An 18,334-nucleotide genomic window follows, 5' to 3' on the forward strand; every position below is an offset into this window, starting at 1 on the left:
CCGCTGGCCGCTCGGCCGCGCCTGCGGAGGAGCGGAGGGCCCGGAACAGCAGAGAAGGCCAGGGACACGGGGCCCGGCCGCGGCGCGAGGGGCCTGGCAAACAAAACACGGCCCCCCCAGGGCCGGGCCGAAGCGGCCCAGCAATCGCCTGCCGAAATCTGCAAGCTCATCACAGCGCCTGGAAACCTCGGTGGGGACACAACACAGGACGCATCCTGCTCGACAGAGATAAGAGAATTCCCAGGTTCTCACCTCTCCCGGGGGACAACGGAGCTGGCGGGAGCCTGGAGGAACGTGGGAAAGATGCTCGCCCGGACAAACTCTACAGGAAAGCTCGGGAGCTCTTCACCGGCGTGCGATGGCACCTGGGGACCCGGGGGGGGTGGCCTCATGCTGAGCTGGGACCCTGGGCACCCACTGCTCATCCCTGAAACAGCCCTCAGGCCGACTTGCACACCCACCCTACCTCTCACTGGCTGTGGGGTCCCAGGCAACTGACTTCGCCTCCCTGCGCCTCGGTTTCCCCACCTCCAAAGTAGAGCTGCGCGTGGGAACTATCTCTGCGTTCCTTCGGGACTTGCTCAAGTGCACGGAGTGCCAGCTGGCGTGCACAGAGGCCCCACCGGGTCCTCAGCACTGTGCTGCTACCCCACCAGCCTCACAGCCGGCCCCGGGCTGGGCGTTTCCAGACTCCGTCGGGCACAGTGTGGACACCTCTGTCCGCATGGAGAGGAGCACCATGGAGCTCCACAGAGCTTGTAGCCAGAGGCCACGCACAACCACAGCCATGCAGGGCTGGCCCTCGAGCTGGATGGAAGAGCCGCAACTCAGCCGGCCCCAGCTCCATTCTTAGCATGCGGCTGTGCTGGTGACTCAGTGAATCCAAATGCTGAGAGTTTGAGTTGCTTGCGTGCATCAAATGACAGTGACCGCACAGTAACGTAAGACCCTTCTGTGCACTTTCCATTCGGTAGTCCTCACAGTGGCCCTAAGAGGGAGGTGGTGTTAGCCCCACTTCCCAGACGAGGAAACTGAGGTTCAGAGAGGTTAAGTCACCTGCCCGGTGACACCCAGCAGTGTGATGCACAGCAGTCCCTGCACAGTGCACAGCCCCAACACTTGGGAGCTCTGTCTCTGTCTTCCTTTCCCCTTGAGGGCAGGAGTCTCATCTTAATCCTTGTCTGTGTCCCCACAGGATGCCAGCAGCCAATCAATGGAGGGTTTGAAACCTGGACTGACTCAGATTTTGTTTCCCAGATTGTTTTGAGCATGTGGTGCCCAAAATGGGCTGCAGGAGGCGCTGTGCTATGTGAGGCATGCAGGGGCCAGGGGCTGCCTTCGTGGGTCCTCAGGAGCTCCTGCCTTTACTAGGAACCCACAATGCTGAGATTTGTTCTTTAACTCTGGGTTAGCTGAGTGAGTTCTGGCAGAGCCTGTGTGTTTGGGGGGAAATCAACACTGAAGACCCCAGCTAGGAATACAGAACCGTGCACAGCTTTCCAGGCAGAATACACTGGGCGCTGATGTACTAACAGCACCTAATGAGGCTGCCCCGTTCAGGACGTGCACAACTCCTTCAGCTAGAACAGAATGGCCCACAAAATGACAGCGGTGGGGGAGAGCCACACCCTTGCCATATTGCTGCCAAAGTAGTGCCTGCATCCCCAGGCCCACCCTTAGCTCGCCAGTCCCCATCCTGGGCGCCCATCTGGAGGCGGACACACTGGGCACTTCACACACATTCTATCTAGTTCTCAAGTCTGAAAGGTGCCAGAGCCCAGGGCAGCCCATTCCAGAGCCAGAGCCTCCCCCACAAGGCCAGGGTCGGATTTCGAAGTTCCCTTTTAGAACTCAAGAGCTCCTGTCAGCTACATTCTACTGGAAAGCTGTTAAGACATGCTCTGGAAGCCACCACCCCTAGCCCTGGTGCCCTGTCCATGAAGTCTTGCTGAAACAAATTCAGGAGCTTGGGAAGGGCCACGGCAGATACCATCAGTGCACTTTTTAGAGTCATTCCCACTGACCTTCCCCTTGCCACCCCGCAGTGTAGACGAAGCCTACAATGTACCTCACCAGCCTCCTCTGCAGCTAGACACAGCCAAGTGACCTGGTTCTGACTCCTAAGATGTGCAGGGGTGCTGGGATATTGTGGGACACCTTTGGCTTTCCCAATTAAAAGGCACAGACCCAGCTAATGCAGTTGGAAACATTCTCCCTTCCTCCATAGAATGGCAGGTGTGATGTCTGGAGACGCAGCAGCCTCAGTGGACCATGACGGGACAGATAACAGCAATGTGGTGGACAGACTAATGGCCCCCAAGAAATATCCACATCCTAATCCACAAAACCTGAGAAAATGGGAGGTTATGTGGCAAAGGGGAACTGAGGCTGCAGGTAGAGCTAAGGTTGCTAATCAGTTGACCTTATTCTGGGGAGGTTTTCCTGGATTACAAATGGGCCCCACGCAGTCACAAGGGTCCTAGAAAGTGGAAGAGAGAGGTAGAAGAGATCAGAGGAGACCAAGCGGTAGCACGAGAAGGGCGGAAGGATGCTGTGCCCACCCGTCAGGGTGGAGGAGGGGCCGCAAGCCGAGGAATGCTGGCCCCATTAGAAGCTGGAAAAGGGCACAGAAGTGGATTCACCCTACAGCTTCCAGAAGAAATCAACCCTTCTGATCCCTTGATTTTGGCCCAGGGGCCGTGATAGCTTCCGACTCCGGGACTCCAAGACAACCAAATGTGTGGCCATCTGTCAGAGTGGCCCCAGAGCCCCAGTACAAGCCATCTGAGCCGCTGGCTTGCCCCGAGTGAATGAGCAGATGCCAGTGGTGAGGCCCCCCCGGCACCCTCTAGTGCCACAGAAACACAGTGTTTAAGCCACTTCAAGGGGGGCTACTTGTGACACACCCAACACTTTCCTGATCGGCATCCCTGTCCTCCAGGTAAGCTTTTATCTCAAAGCTCTTTTTGCGAGAGACAAATGGCATCACCAGCTAAAAACAAGAATCGAACAGTACCCCCCCTGACGGTACCCTGAGACCTCAAGATGAATTTTGGAAGGTCCGGGACCTTTTCCCAGAAGGGAGAACATAGAAGACTCGAGTTCTTGCACCCTTCAACACTCTAAGAAGAGAAAAGTGTTGTTAATTAAGTGTTTACTGAACCATACATTGGCCCGAAGACCCAAAAGCCAGTCGCGACAGACAGAGGAGCTTCCTGGTCTGGGCGCCCCGGTGGGACCCGGAGCCGCAGGCCTGCTCCTCAGTGCCCGCTCCCCGGACTGGGCCGCCGCCCTCCAGTCTCGGCGGTCACACGGGGCGGGTCCCCGAGTGCTGCCCTTCGGCGGGCGGGCTGTCACTGGCACGAGCTCCTAGGCAGGCAGCCTGTCTCGAGAGCGCCACTTGGCCGGGGCGCCATCTCTAAGCCACATTTGCCATCTGTGTCCCTCATGTCACACCTGGGTGTCCAAGATGGGCTTTCATCACATGCCTGGCTCCTTGTGAGTCAGGAGGCGCGGCCGTGTCCTGTGCAGGGGCACCCCAGGGCCCCCCGACTCTGGGAAGGGCTGCTTGGCGCAAGCGCGGGCTGAGCAGGGGGCAGACATTGGATCCTGGCTGCTCCACACGTGGTCTGACAACCGCTCTGACCCAGCGAAGGGTGTAGCCCAGGGCCTGGCAGATGATCAGGTCCATGAATTAACTGTCAAAATGCTTTTCTCTGTAGCACTCACAGCAGCTTGGTGCAGAAGACCTGGGGAGCCCTCCCACGTCACAGGCCAGGGAGCCAGGCCGAGGGAGGCTCCTGACAGCCCGAGGGAGGGGCCGTCCCCCCTCTCTGCCGGTGCCCCCGGGGGGGCTCAGTGCAGCACCTTCGCCTTCCCTCCTGCAGACAGGCCTGTGAGGGGCTCGTACCGCCCACTGTCCAGGCAAGGAAGCCACAACCTGGGGCAGCCTGGGTGCTTTCCCCACTGCTCTCAGACGTGTGGAGGTGGGTGTGAGCGTGGGCTGCTGCGGCACGACCTTCCCTGGCCCTCGGGGTACAGCAAGACCAGGTGGAGGCCTCAGCCAGAAGCAGAGAGAATTCCCTCCCCAGGCCGGGCCCTGCACTCAGGGAACCAACCGGAGGAAGACCCCGGGTCAACTGGGAGCCCACGAGAGGCGTGGGGACAGCAGGAGGAGGGAGGCAGAGGGCGCCCGGAGGCCCGACAAGGCAGCACCTCCCAAGCTGTGGGCAAGGAGGCGAGGCGCCCTGCCCCTGGCACGCGCGCCGTCCAGGACAGCCTCCCCGCAGCGTCACACCGCCCCTCGCCAGCCCAGGCAGCAGCCGGGCCCCAGGGAGCTTCGCAGCCTGAACTGCACTCTGGTGCTGCCCACCCGGGACTCCGGGCAAGCCCCCAACCTTTCCGTGCCTCCATTTCCTTCTCTGTGAAATGACAGTCAGCAAAGAAGCCGCCTACTTCTTGGGAAGTCGTGGCCAAAAATATCGACCCTTTATTTTCCCAACTGGTAGAAACACATTAATTCATTTTATTTTTAGTGAGGCTATTCAGTGAAAATATTCAGAATGCTAAGAGAGGAACATCTCATCAGAAGGCTTTTTGTAAAGAAAAACGTCTCCTTCTTCAAATCAAGAGTGTCACGGAACAGTCAGATGGGACCCAGGCGGGTCTCTCGGCCCTCTGCTGGTTGCCGCGCCACATGCGCTCCCCGCCCCATTCCTCCTTGTTGACAGGATTCCGGTTTTATTTGGCTTGGCAATGGACCCGACTGAAAATATGCAGCTTCCCAGACTCCTTTGCAGCAGTGGTCAGGTGACACGGGCCGGCCACGGAAACAGAGGTGAACCTCCCCAGGAGGGCCCTTCCCGAAGCCCAAGACAGTGCGTCCTCCCGGTAGCTTGGTCCTTCCTGGAAGCTGGTGTGAGTCCCGCCACGCGGCGCCCACCTCCTGCCCTGCCTGGGCCGCCCACCACCTGCTGTCCCCACCTCCCTCTGAATGTGGGAAGATGCCACCCGTCCCATCTTCCAGGCAGGAACGCAAAAGGGGAAAGACAGGCAGTCTCCATGGAAACAGCTCCACCCAGCCCGGGGCTCCACCCCCTTCTTGCTTATCTAAATGACTGACAGCAAGGCCACCCAATTGCAGTGTTCTCCGTCTTCTTTGGAGCACTGAAAGGCAGGCTGCCTCTCTTCACTAAAACAAGTATTTTATTTCTTTATTTACTTATTTATTTCCTTGGTGAAACCAGCCTCCAGGTTGTCCAAGGCATAAGTATGACTGCCAGAGGGCAGAGCCCCTCCAGCCGCTGTTTCCGATGGAGGGCCTTTGGGACAGGACCTCAGAAGCAGGGAGGCCACACCCCGCCTGCTTCGTCCTGGAAAGTGGCGCTGGGGCCAAAGTAGGCACCTGCCTGACCTCCGTGATCTGGCCTCCGTGACCACACTCCCTGGCTGTCCATCCCCACCACGGGGGCCTGGAAGGCCTCTGCCCTGTCCCCACAACAGGCTGACCCGTCCCATCTCCGTTCGGATGCCCGTCCGTGCCCTCTCCCCGTCAGCTCGCGCCTGACCTCCCTGGTGGACTGTGGGCCACAACGCAAAGGTCACAGCCATGAAGGAGAGCCGCCGAGTGCCTGGCACAGGGCAGGGGCACCTAGGCCCTGCTGCCCGCTGAGGACCAGCCTGCTGAGTGAGTGAGTGAGTGCCACAGACTCCCAGGGAGCTTCTGTAGGCGAGGCTTCGTCTTGCCACTTGGATGGTTTTCATGCCACAGTGCCATGTCCGTAGCCCCTGTGCCCGGGGCAGGGGGGTAGTGCAGGGTGGGAGTTCATCACTGGGGCCCAGGTGTGACTGAGCCCTCACACTGCAGGCGGGAGAGGCAGCCAGCCCCAGGGGACCAGAGTTCAGGAAAGGATATGCTCTTGCAGGGAACTGCCCAAAAAGTCCTGGAGGGCAAAGGGAAATACTCGGATAATTGCCCTTCAGTCTTCACTGCACACAAGCGGTTGTGAAGAAAGGGGGAGGTTCACCAGTTGGAGGAGGGGCAGACGGCGTTCTAGCGAGAAGGCACGCGTGTGCAGGGCCCTGAGGCGTAAGCAAGTATGGAGTCTGAGGGTGGCAAGCTGTAGACATGGCCGGAGCCCTGGGGACAGAGACGGGAAGGCAAAGGCTAGGTCGTGGCTGCTACTGGCTTTTGTGACACAGGATTAGCGGTTCCACTTACAATGACGGTAACGTTTACTGAGTGTCACCTATGTCCCAGCTGCTTTGCACACAGCATCCTAATCCCTGCGGCCCCCTATAGGGAAGGTCCTACCGCTATCCACCTTCTACAGAGGTCAAAACGGAGGCGGAGTGAAACACCAGGCCTTCCCGGGACCCCCGCTGGAAAGCGGTACAGCCCAAGCCCCAGTCAGGGTCCTGAGGCTGCTTTGCACGGTGAGCCGGGGACCCTGTGGAGGCTGCTCACTCTGCGAGGACGTGTCAGTCAGCTCTTGCCACACTCAGGCTGCACCACAAGAGCACAGGGCCTAGAGGCACACCAGGACGGCACTCACGCCCTGCATCTGGGGTGGCCTGCTAAGTGTCCCTGCCAACACTGGCTGGGCTGACTTACACGACTGTGAGCTCTGCTGGGCTGGACGGCGAGGCGTGGCTCGGTGTGTCCCCTGTCCTGCTCGAGCCGGCAGAGGCCCCTCTCGGGGTGATGGCAAAGGCACAAGATCACTGGTGGAAACAGCAGGTGCATCTCCAAGCTTCTGCTTGCATACCTGCTAGTGTCCCATGGACCACAGCAACTCAGAGGGTGAAAGCCAGACTCCAGGGACAAGGAACCTACTGCCTCTTGGGAGGTGCTACCCAGTCCCTGACAGAGGGCCTGGGCTCAGGGCAGGTAAATGCCCGAGGCCAGCCATGCATCCCACCTGCTGCAGGTGAGGAGGGTCTGGGTGGGGCCCGCAGGAGGCACCGGAGTGGGAGAGAAGGGGCCTGGCTGAGCCTGGCTCCTGCCCTGGGCGTAGGGAGAGTGGCTTGTCCAGGTCAAAGCACAAGTCAGCAGGAGAGCGGGAACCTTGCCCAAACCGTCTGTCCAACACCCCTATCCTGCGGTGTGAGCCTGGGTGGACCACTAGATCCAACCAAGAAAAACAGACACTTCACTAAGTATTTAAAACAGGGGAAACCTGATATTCAGACTGGTCGCTCTGGCGATGGAAAAGCTCAGAAGCCGACCAGCGGAGCCCGGGATGAGTCTCGTGGGGAGTGGCGAGAGCCTCTGCAGGGAGAGAGGAGCCGGTGTCGCCCAGGGCTTGTCTATGCAAGAGTCACCACTGGGGAGTGGGGAGAGGGGAAGGGACCCCGGCTTCTCCCTCCTCCTCCTCCAGCTCGCCCACCCGTCTCACCTCTCCCTGGCCAGACCCGCCCAGAAGCGGGCTGACCTGGGAGACTGCAAAACGCAGCCTATCAGCCCCTGGCAGCAGAGTGGCCAAGAGCGGACAGACTCACAGGACCTGAGCCGCAGGGCAGCTGCCTCATCGGGCACGCTGCTCCAGGGGCCAGGCCAGGGCACGCAAAGCCGCGGGTGGGATTCAGGTGGGGAGAACATGGGGCTGAGACTCTACATTGCTAACAGGATCCCAGGAGATGCCCACGCCGCTGGTCCAGGGGCCGCACTTCTGAGGCAAGGCTGTAGTGTGGGAGTGCCCCACGGATGCAGGAATGCTCCATGGAGTCGCTTAGTGGGTGTCTGTTTAGTATTATATGGGTCCAGCTCTCCTTTCTCTGAACCTTTGAGGTAGGAACAGAAGAGAAAACCAACGCCCAGCAAGTCCCAGAGACTTACCCAGGGCGGCCCGACCTCACAGGGGGCCAAGGTGTGAGCCAGGCAGCCCCTCTGCCTGCTTGTCTCCAGGCTCCCCAGAACTGGCCCAGAGATGGTGGTGATGCACTTCTTCACCCAACACATTCCATGAGCCCGGCCTTTTCATTCACAACCTGAAAAAGAAAAATTACTACTTCCATTTATGTAGGAGGAAACCCAGGCTCAGAAAATGTGAGGAATTCACCAAGGTCCCCAGCACAGGAGGCAGGGCCCTGTCTGAACCCCAGCTGTCCTGCCCTACGGCCTTTGCTCCAAGCGCATACCCCACCGCCTCTCAGATTCGCCCGTTCATTTCCTCGCTCAGCACAGCAAAGCACTATGAGGTCCAGGTTAAGCATGTGAGTTCCGTGACCCACTGGCCTGGATTCAAGTCCCCATTTCCCCCAGCCAAACAAGTGCCTCGGCAGGGATTCCACCCAACCTCCCACAGTGTCCACAGGGGACTGTTTCCTCAGCATCAAATGGGGATGACAACCCCTTCCCCATGGACCTGCTGGGTTCCATCCAGTCACCCCCTGCAACACCTGGCATGCTGCAAAATCTGGATAAACATCAACCCTTGTTGTAAGCATGCAGCTCTCATGACGCTTAGATTCTAGGTGGAGGAGACAGCGTGCAACTCAGAACACAAAGAAATCTGTTAAATGACTGAGTATCCAAGATTACGGCTCCCAGAAAGCGGGGTGCTGTGGGACATCAGGGAGAGCAGCTGTCACGTGACAGCCGCATGGCGTTGTCCAGCCCTTGCCCAGGCCGGGGCCGGGGCCCCATCTGCCAGCACTGTGGGAACCGGGCAACCTTGAGCGCCTGCCCCGTGAACCAGTGACAGCTCCCGCCATGGGAATGGGCTCGGCCTCCTTCACCAAGCAAGCCTCGGCTGCAGCCTGCAGACACACCTGGGCCCCCAGACCACTCCTGAGGAGGGTCAGCATGACCTGGTCAGAGGAGGTGATGGCAAGGCCACAAAAATGGCCTCAAAGGCTTGTTTCTCCAAACTGCTCAGAAGACGCTGCTGGGCAAGAACATTTCTGAGAGACAGGCAGGGATTTGAGTTTCTGGCTCTTGTTTGCACAAAGGATCCCAGCCTCCTTTCTGCTGACATGCAGCTTAAACACGTTAGCTGACCCTTAAATGGAATCCCCCAGTCCCCCATCTCCTTCCAAGAGAATTTCACGGGGGCGCGGGAGGCGGTAAAGCACTTTGTCTTTATCCCCCAGTGACGGCACTGTTTAGGGTTGACGACCGGATGCTAAGTGTGTCTTCTGGTTTGTTTGGGTGTATTTTTCTCCTTTCTTTTACCTTCTAACTAAAACACAACACAAAATAAGCACGCTGATTGCATTCAGCTGTTAGGAGGGACGTAAGTATGCCTCCCCACCTTCACTGGAAGAGATCAAACGTGACTTTCTCAAAAAACAAGAAGTGGAAAGTTTACAAATACAGAATCTGCAGCGGGGGCGCCATTCCTCCCAGCCAGAGCTGTGTGAGTCCCACGTGCTTGCTGGCGACCCAGGGCCCCTATGTATTTCTGTAAAGCTGTATGCAAAGACGGTACCTGGTCCACATCCCCCCCTCCCACCAAAGAAAACCAAACTAGCCCAGAAGAAGTGATAATCTTTGCATCAGTTGAGGTCCACTCAGCCTGGTTGGCAAACTGAAACATAAAAATATTTCAGGCTGAAATTGGTCACAGGCTGGCTGAACTCATTTTCCTACAAAATCTTGCCCCAAACAAGTTTATTCACATACATGAAGTCTGAAAGTGCTTTTCCTTGCTGGGTTTTCTGAAACCTGAAATATTTTCAGCGAAATGAGAAAATGTTCGCTGTGGAATGGCCTATTAGAGCTGTCACAAATGTGATTTCTGGAAATAAACAAGACCATAAGAAGGTTGGCCAGAGCAGAAATGTAAGTCAACACGAACAGGTAGTGTAATTAAATTACCCGTTAAGCTGAGGTGCCAAGTGACACAGATTTTTTTTGTGTTAATTCTGATACAGTCGCCTCCCCGGGCCTGTACAAATCTGAATGAATGTCTCTCCAGAGTTGCTAATTTTATTTCCTTCAGTTTCCCCGAATCAAACAGCCCTCTCTGTTGTGCCAGTGAGCCAAAGTGCTTGAGACATACAAGTTCATATTTTCTCGGTATCGTTTTACAAAGGTTCACTTGATACAAATGTGGCTCAATAAACAATGTTTATTTTTTATGGGTTAGTGTCTTGCTCAAGAAAATTAGAACTAAGTTTCAGGAAGATTTATTTTCATTTTAACTATTGTTCTCTGGTCACTGCCACTCAATACTTAAATGGCTTTCTCCCCAAAGGCCAAAACTCTTTAAAGCAGAACAGAATTTATTTAAACAGCTGGGGTTTTTTTTGCACAATCATCTTATTAATACGTATACTTGGATTATAAATAGTGGATGACTTACACAGTTTGTAAACAGATATAGGTAGGAAAGCTAACATGTCATTCAATTCAATTTTTAAAGTGCAATACACGATTAATTACTACCAGACAAGACAGAGTCACAGCACCATGTCACATTCACATATCTCTGCGTCTTTAAACAGTATTTCACATTTGGAGTCACATGAATTTCCCACATCTTTTTTTTTTTCCTGAGGACAAATGATAATATCATTTTTAGGAAAAGAAATAGGTCTTTTTATTGCTCATGCTGAATTCCAGTTTGTTTAAAATACTTTTTGACATACACACTATTTTTTAATTAAAAAAACAGTATGGCAAATTATTACATAAAACGAATTAAATCATATTGTCCCATAAAGAACCATAACATTGAAATCATCCAAAAATTGTCTTTCAATAAATAATTTTAATTTTAACATCAAATGTATTTGAAGAACGTCGCTCTTCATTCTTTGGGATTCTCTCTAGCAAGAGATGGAGATAGAAAAATGTTTGTTTTTTGAAATAAAGTAGAAACTTTTCCCTATGGGAGGGGAGGAGAAGGTTATCCTGAAATCTTTCATGAGAGAAGCTAAAAAGTTCTAAGAAGCTGGTAATGCCATTTTAGCAGGTGCTGATATGATGAAATACAACGTCCGGGGTGGATTTCTCCCACATATTCATCACATCAAAGGGAAAACACTTTTTTGAGAAGGTGAGACTCTGATTATGTTATTATCTGTACATGCCTGATTTTACTTAGCCATTTGTACGCAGATAAAATTTCATGCAAAGCTGTAACATGTACATTCTCCACAATTATTATAGGAGAATCGGTAAGGATCTCTTTTATTTCTTAAAGCATAGACAGGAAATGGATAAAATACTGAAATAGCGGCTCAGCGGCTCCACTCTGGGAGGTATTTCTCCGCACTTTCACCGGGCTGGGCGCTGTCTCAGGCCATTTCGGGGAGGGTGAGACGCTCGGTAATTAACATTTGGCTTCAATACTTTAAACACTCTTTGATAGCTCAGCACATTTCAGGCAAGGCCTCAGAAAAGTGTCTGCGCTCCCGGGACGCGCTCCGGGAGAGGTGATGGGGACCTGACAGCCCTGCGGGCGAAGTCTCAGGCTCGGGCCTCCCACCCCCACTGCCCGGGGTCACCCTAGAAGTCACAGCGCCATCTACTGGGCCGCAGCGGCCCCTCCCCGCCCAGGGAAAGGTTTCTGTTTCGGCGATCCGGGTCAGGAAGCCTGGAGACACACACCGAAGGTGGGCAATGCCCCGGCTTCGGGCTCAGGGGCACAGGAGCAGGGCCCCCCCAGCCCCAAGCGCGGGAGAGCAGCGGCGGCCCCCCCTGCACACCTCCGGTCCGCAGCAGTTCTGAAAACTGGGTCTAGCCCATCGCGGTACCCCCTGCGATTACCCCGAAGAGGAGGCAAAAAAAAAAAAAAAGGAAGGAAATTGCTGTTTTTAATTTCTAAGTCTTACATTCGTTGTGGATTTCCGGAGTGAGGGTTTTCGTAAGCAGTCAGCTCCCACCTTTTCCCCCTCGCTTCCCGGGGCTGGGGGTGCAGGGAAGCCGCACGCACTCGGCGCCCCTTGGGGTTCTTAAACCTAACAAGGTCTGGGGAACTCAAGAGCACACAACCGGGGCAACCCAAACGGGATCCCAAATCCCTTTTCAGGCACTTTAGCAGAACAACCACATTTCTAAAGTTTGTGTAACTTTTCCTTATAAATACAATCACATTCCGATTACACCTCTGCATGACCGGAGTTCTGGATTTTCTTAGGCAAATAACTGGCTTGCTTTCCTCTTTCTTCTTGCTCCTAACTGATCCCTGGATCTGCCTTGAAAGTCGAGCGTTACTGGCTTTCTCTTGGTAATTAAAGGCAGGGCATTTTTATCGTGAGAGAACTACAGTGCTTTACAATTTCCCGTACCTGGAATAATTTCGTGGCAAGGAAAGAAATCAGCTGTGGCCCAAATATCAACAGGACTTCTTTACAATCCTCCCAACATTTGACAAGATGTTCAGGAGATTTTTTTTTTAAATAGACAACTTATGTTAAATGAAAATTACAATTAAATATAGTAAGTACCACAATACACCCATTTTTAAAGAGAAACATTTTTACTGAATCTAATTTTTATTACACATCATTAAAAAAAAATGTTTTAAGTGCCCTAGGAGCCTAAAGTCAGGCTTGCTATTGTATTACAGTCGCAGATTACTTCATTTCATATATATATATTCATTATATATATATATATACATATATATATATACACACACACACACACTGAAGTATTCATATTTTATAACTTAATTTCTTACTCAATAGAGTTTGAAAGATCTGGACATTATAAAGGCAAACTCACTTTCTGCTGGACTGAAATGAGAAAATGAAATTTTAAAAATTCATTTTATTAGGTAAATTCAGTAGGGACTCCCTGTTAGCCCCTGAAATAAACCAGCCTGCTTCTGTTTACTTTCTCCACCTTTCTGTGCTCTGAAATGAAAATCGAGGACCCCGCACTGGTGAGCACGGCCCCCCACCCCTCCCTACCGGACGGCTGGGTAGCAGCCGTAAAGCCCCTTTTCCCACCAGCTGAGAAGGGTGCTGGGGGCTGACAGGGGGAAGGAGTCCCCTGGGCAGCCTGCAGCCACTGAACTGGTGGGGAAGGGGGGACGGGCCGGCGGGGTGCAGGGTCGGGGAGGCGCTGGGGGGGAGGCGGGCAGCACTCACGGCTTCCAGGGTCGGCAGCAGTCGGCCTCCTGCTCCCGAGTCCGAAAGGAAATGTGGCTCTTTTGTGCAGAACCAGAAAGGAACATCCAGGAAGTTGGCAAAACCACTAGCTAAACAATCAATAGAGGAAACACAACCAATTAAAATACCAAATTTGGTTTTTACTCCAATAAAGGAAAAGAAAATGGATAAAGGGGAAGGAGGGGAAGGAGGGCATATTTTCCTGTTTTCCTGTCACCCGAGCTGGGCCCAGGTTAATCTGGGTTTGAATCCGGATCTGCCCTCCCGGATGCAGACAACGGACAGGACCGTTCGCCCGGCCGCAAGGAGCTCGGGCCCGCAGCAAACCCGAAACGTGCTGTGCGAAGCGGTCCGAGTTCCTGCCGCGGATCTGAAATGAGTTTTCCTATGAAAATACACTTTAAAGCTCAGCGACCCCCACCCCTAACGAACGCCTTCGGTGACAGGAAATGTTAACCATTTTAAGCGCCTTTTATTTGCATTTGTGCGGTGGCTGAGGGAGTGGGGGAGCGATGCACCCGTAATGGCCCTGGAGCAAGCGTGCACACGGGTGTGTTTCTGAGTGCAGGAGGGGGCACCCAGGGTCCAGAAGCGGCCCCAGACCAGGGTGACGTCGCCCCGCGTCCCCAAGGAGGCGAGGAAGGGTTTGCAGATTGCAGTCGCACCGTATTTCAAATTCCCTTGTGTCGCTGAGGGATTCAAAGGCAGCACACTTGCACCTCTCCGCTGGGGACCCTAAAGAGGGGTGCCTGCCTTGCGATGTTCGCGGTGCAGAGATGTTTCTGCAAATGTGTTCTCCCTGCGATCAAAAGGAAAAAAGAAGATTTTTTTCCTCTAAATCAACTAAACACTGAAGCTCAGAAGCACACAGAATGTGTATAATATTGTCTTTCAGAAATCCATCTTGAATTTTTTTTTAAGTCCTCTCTTTGATCAGAAGCCGACAAAGAATTACATTTTTCTCCGTTCTGTTGCACTTAACATGGACTAACGGGGGTGAGTGTACACACACAGATGCGCAGGCCTGAATGCTCCGCGGTGTGAGGAGCCAGAGGTGGGCTGGCGCTGCGGGGGGCTGGGGGTGCAGCTGGGAGGATTAGAGAGACAGAGAGAAGCGGCCAGGCTTAGGGGGAAGCTAGCACGTGGATGAGCCTGTGACGGGGAACATTCAAACTACCTCTCCATGTGGAGCCTGCAGTTCTTCTGCTAGTGTGCAGTGTAACTGTTGAAATTCTTCTGCCTAAAAGATAAATGGCCTACTTTATCCAAGAGTGTCAAGTAGGGAAAACAAAAACCCTTCAAAGTATATTTTCAGAAGATAGTCTAATGCGCAGTGAGTGTCTAGTAAGAGAGCTGTGCAGGGAAGAAGGGCCGGGTCCTCGTGGGAAACCCCGCATGGGAGGCCTGCTCCTGCCGCCAGAGACTGAGGGGGGGGGCCGCCGAGAGAGGCCAGTCCTGGCTGAGAGCCTTCAAGGGACGCGACCGGGCCCACTGCCTCCAAGCCCCTCCACATGGCTGCTGGGGCCCCTGTGTATGGCTCTGAGCCACCGACACACAGCCCAGCTGGCACATGCGGGGATACACACAGCTGGGGCACACGTCCAGGGCATGTGGACACTTTGGGGTCCCTGCTGACAGTGACAAGCTTACGCTGTTTCTTCCCAGGGCCGAGTGGAGGGCTGTCTGGGCAGGGCTCCTCCGGTGGGGGAGCTAGCATGGACGCTCCCCGTGACCTCAGAGACGGTCCAGAATGCCCCGTCCACAGGTACCAGGACACGGCGGAGGAGGGACGGCACCGAGCCCCTCCCCACATCCCCAGGGTTCAACAGAGCCCCCAGATCCCAGCCAATTGCTTGGACAGGTCGTTACCTGGCATCAGGGCCAGGTGGCCAATGAAATGCCGAGGGCATGGCGGGAATGGTCCAGGGCAGCTTTTACGTTTTCCCTTGTACTGCCCACAGAGCAAGGGCGACCCCTCCTTCCCTCTGACCCTGCACACTGCGTGGGCTGGTTTACCAGTGACAGCACATGCCCTACGAGACTGCAGTGAAGTAAAGGCTGGGTGTTTCCTGGAGGCTCGAACAAGAGACGAGGAAACGGGACAGGAACTGCAAACCTGACGAGACCAGGCTGCTGGGCGGACATTCGGGGGGCCTCCAGCCCGGCTGCCCCGGCCCAGCGAACCCCGCCCTCACGCCCCTCTGTGTGTGCGCCTTGGGCTCTTGGTGCTCAGATCCTAGTTTTCCAACCATCCTGGGGCAAATACAGCCCTAAGCCTGGAGCTGGCAGGGTCCTGGCAACTCGCAAAGGAGAGAGAGCCCGGACCCTGGGCCGGGAAGGCAAGCAACATCTAATTTTCTGTTCTACTGGCCTTCCTCTGAAAGGCCAACAGATAAACCGGGGGCTGCATAAACATAGGTGCAAAAAGATTTAGAAACCGTGCGCGCATTCAACGTGTGCCCGTGGACACACACACATTTTATTTGTAATTTATTTTAAATACCAGACTACTTCTTCTTACTAAAGTCCTTCTTAGCACACTGTTTTATCCCTGCACTCTCCGAGTTTCCCTCCTTAATGTAAACGAAGGCATTTCCCACAGCCCTTGTGCTGGAATGTTCTAAAATGCTAGCTCGACACATTTCCATTGCATTTATTGCAGAAATGTTATTTTATGGACAGAGTGTGGTGTGTGTGAGAAGCAGGCAAAGGGGGGGGTCTGCTGCCGTGGGGAGCCACCCCGTGGTGCTGCCGGCCTCATATAAATCCTGAAAAGTGACAGTGAGCTGGCAGGAGAATTTGGGAAACCAACAGACAAAATATACAGTGCAGCCCGTAGGCCTCACCTTTACAGGCAGAGAGAGCTTCTGGAATGGACGGGCCGGGGCCCCAGAGGCCACTCATTAGGCACTTGATGGATTGGACGTGGGGCCCACTGCCCTCTGGGGACAGTGAAATGTTCGAAAACCAAGTTTTATTAACCTAATAAAATGAGAGGGGGAAAAAGTCACGAAAATTTTAGCTAGAAGAGTAAATGCAGGGAGCATGGTAAGTTAACGTACTGCTAATACATTTAGAGCCATTGGGGGGCCGACATCAGGTCCCAAAAAGACCCCACATTCCTAATGGCCGCTTTCAGCCCAAAGACACAGAGGCACAAGCAGTTGTTAAGTTCTCAGGAGTGATGTGCTCAGGAAAGAATTACAAATCAATACTTTCTCATCCCATCTAAGGCCAAGGCCAGCGCAGGAATAAAAATGGCAAAGAAATGTCTTTGGGGCGAATCGGGGTTCTGGAGAATGAAATGCCTCTGGACGTGAGGGAATGCCGCCCGCGCCAGGGATGTCGGCACGCCTGCCTCGCAGAAGACGGTCCTCATGATGAATTAGAGCCAGTCAGTCAAGAGCCGAAACATGACGCCCCCTTCATACACAAATGCCTCCCGGGACCCTAAATCTTGGCGCTGGGCACCGTGACAGTCTATTTTAGAGCAGAGGCCAGCACAAGCCGAGGCTTCTTAGCTCTCCTGGAAGACGCACCGGAGCAGCGAGTGGTCATTTCAGAGGCCCTGCCCCTGAAGGCTGTGTCTGGGGTCTCGGCCAGGCCGCCTGATCACTCACTGTGCTTGAACCTTGAGATGGAAAGAGAGCTTTATTCTGTCTGGTTCACAGAGGCCGAAGCTGCGGTGGTTCTGTGTTCATGTGGTGCTGACTGGGGGAACCTGTCTGGGCAGCAGATGCGTCAGCGGGAACTTTCTAAGGAGGGAAGGGCCCCCAGCAGCTGCTCGAGGAGGTGCATGCCTCTCGGAGCTGGCCCGTGGCACTGCCACCCCATGGCAAGGCGTCAGTGCAAAGGCTTTGAAACCCGAATCAACAAGCTCCCCACCCCCCAAGCCCAGGAGGGCATCTAGTCCTACTTAGAGGGCATTATATACCTGTGCTCCTGTATTCTTCACTAAGCCAAGCCCCGGCCTCCACCACACGCACGCCGGGCCCTTGCCGCCCACCGGTGGATGCCGGGATCTGCGTGCACGCTCACAGCCCACCCAGCTCCCAGGGTATTTAAGCAGCTCTGAAAGTTGGGGCAGCTTCAAGTTTTTACTTGCTTTGATATTTTATTGCTACGGGGATTTTCAGGGCAGGGAAACACTTCTGTGTGATCCTGTGATGGTGGATCGAGACATCATGCATCTGTCAAAACCCACAGGACATGTGCCACTGAGAGCGAGCCTCATGTGAGCCGCAGACCGTACTTCATCAGGACGTGTCATGTTGCCTGTCAGCTGCACCCGAGGTGCTGCGCCAGGGAGAGGTTAAGAGCCAGGACACTGAGGGGGTGGTGGGCAGAAGATGGGAACTCTGTCTTCCTGCTCAATTTTTCTGTAAACCTAAAACTGCTCTAAAAAGCAAAGTCTACTAATAAAAGAAACCTCAGTGCTGAAGTGACAGAAGGAATTTTCCTTTGCCTGCTCTCTTCCCAGCTGGTATTTCCTGGGAAAGGACTTTCAGAAAGTAGAAAAGTTCAAAACAAAATATTCCCACCAAAGTGCAGCTTTTTCGCCCACCCCGTTGGGGGCCCTCCTGAGCGGGGTCTGGTCTTGAACACTTGCCAAGACTGACTTCAGCCAACAGAGGTGGCGTGAGGCTTCAGCTGTGGCCCAGCAATGAAGCCAGGTTATTTAAGCAGGATTCTCACGTATTTTTATCTTGACACTAACGTCCCATTGCGCTGAGTGTAGTGACATGATCGCTATAAATAAACCCAAATCCTGCTTTCCTTTCCCGGTTGGTTGGATCCAGTCACAGTCAAATGTCAGCCTGTCAGCTGGGATTACCCAGCTCATACCGGCCCTGCACTTGGGGCCGGAGAGATGGGGTAGCCCGCCCACGAACCCACAAACCTGGCCCCGGTTACCAGGGAGGAAGCCACCCTGGGACAGAGACTCCAGGGAGGGGCGGGTGACCTGGGGAGCCCCAGGAGGGCCTCCCTGCCAGCCTCTGCCGGAAGATGGGCCCTGTCCCTGGTGAGAGAAAGGGAGAGACAGAGGCAGGGAGACCCGGCCGGCCGGCCCAGCGTCCTCCCCGGAAGCTGGCATCTGCAGCCGCGGCCGCTGCCCTTCCCGTGGCCCCACCACCACATGGCACCGCTGTCGGCACAGGGCCTCTGGCCAGAGCAGCGCGACTCCGTCCTGCAGCCATGACGGTGCCCCCAGGTGGCGACGGGACAAGCCCAGGCGCCCGCCCCTTGGCTCCCCTGCCGAGGGAGCTTC

The 18,334-nt window shown here is 54.5% G+C and overlaps 1 long non-coding RNA gene across 2 annotated transcripts; it reads right to left on the reverse strand.

The window, feature by feature from the left end:
- Positions 1-4,502: 4,502 nt before the first annotated feature.
- On the reverse strand, positions 4,503-13,466 carry LOC118931591 (uncharacterized). 2 transcript variants are annotated; one of them, XR_005032446.2, is made up of 3 exons: positions 13,045-13,466; positions 6,614-7,989; positions 4,503-6,139 (listed from the first exon to the last, which is right to left on the reverse strand). It is a non-coding gene; the product is annotated as an uncharacterized LOC118931591 (long non-coding RNA). The 2 variants fall into 2 exon arrangements; XR_005032444.2 differs by having other exon boundaries at positions 4,503-7,989.
- Between the last annotated feature and the right edge of the window lie 4,868 nt (positions 13,467-18,334).

The sequence above is a fragment of the Manis pentadactyla genome, chromosome 15 (assembly GCF_030020395.1).
Source record: "Manis pentadactyla isolate mManPen7 chromosome 15, mManPen7.hap1, whole genome shotgun sequence".
Taxonomy (NCBI): Eukaryota; Metazoa; Chordata; class Mammalia; order Pholidota; family Manidae; genus Manis; species Manis pentadactyla.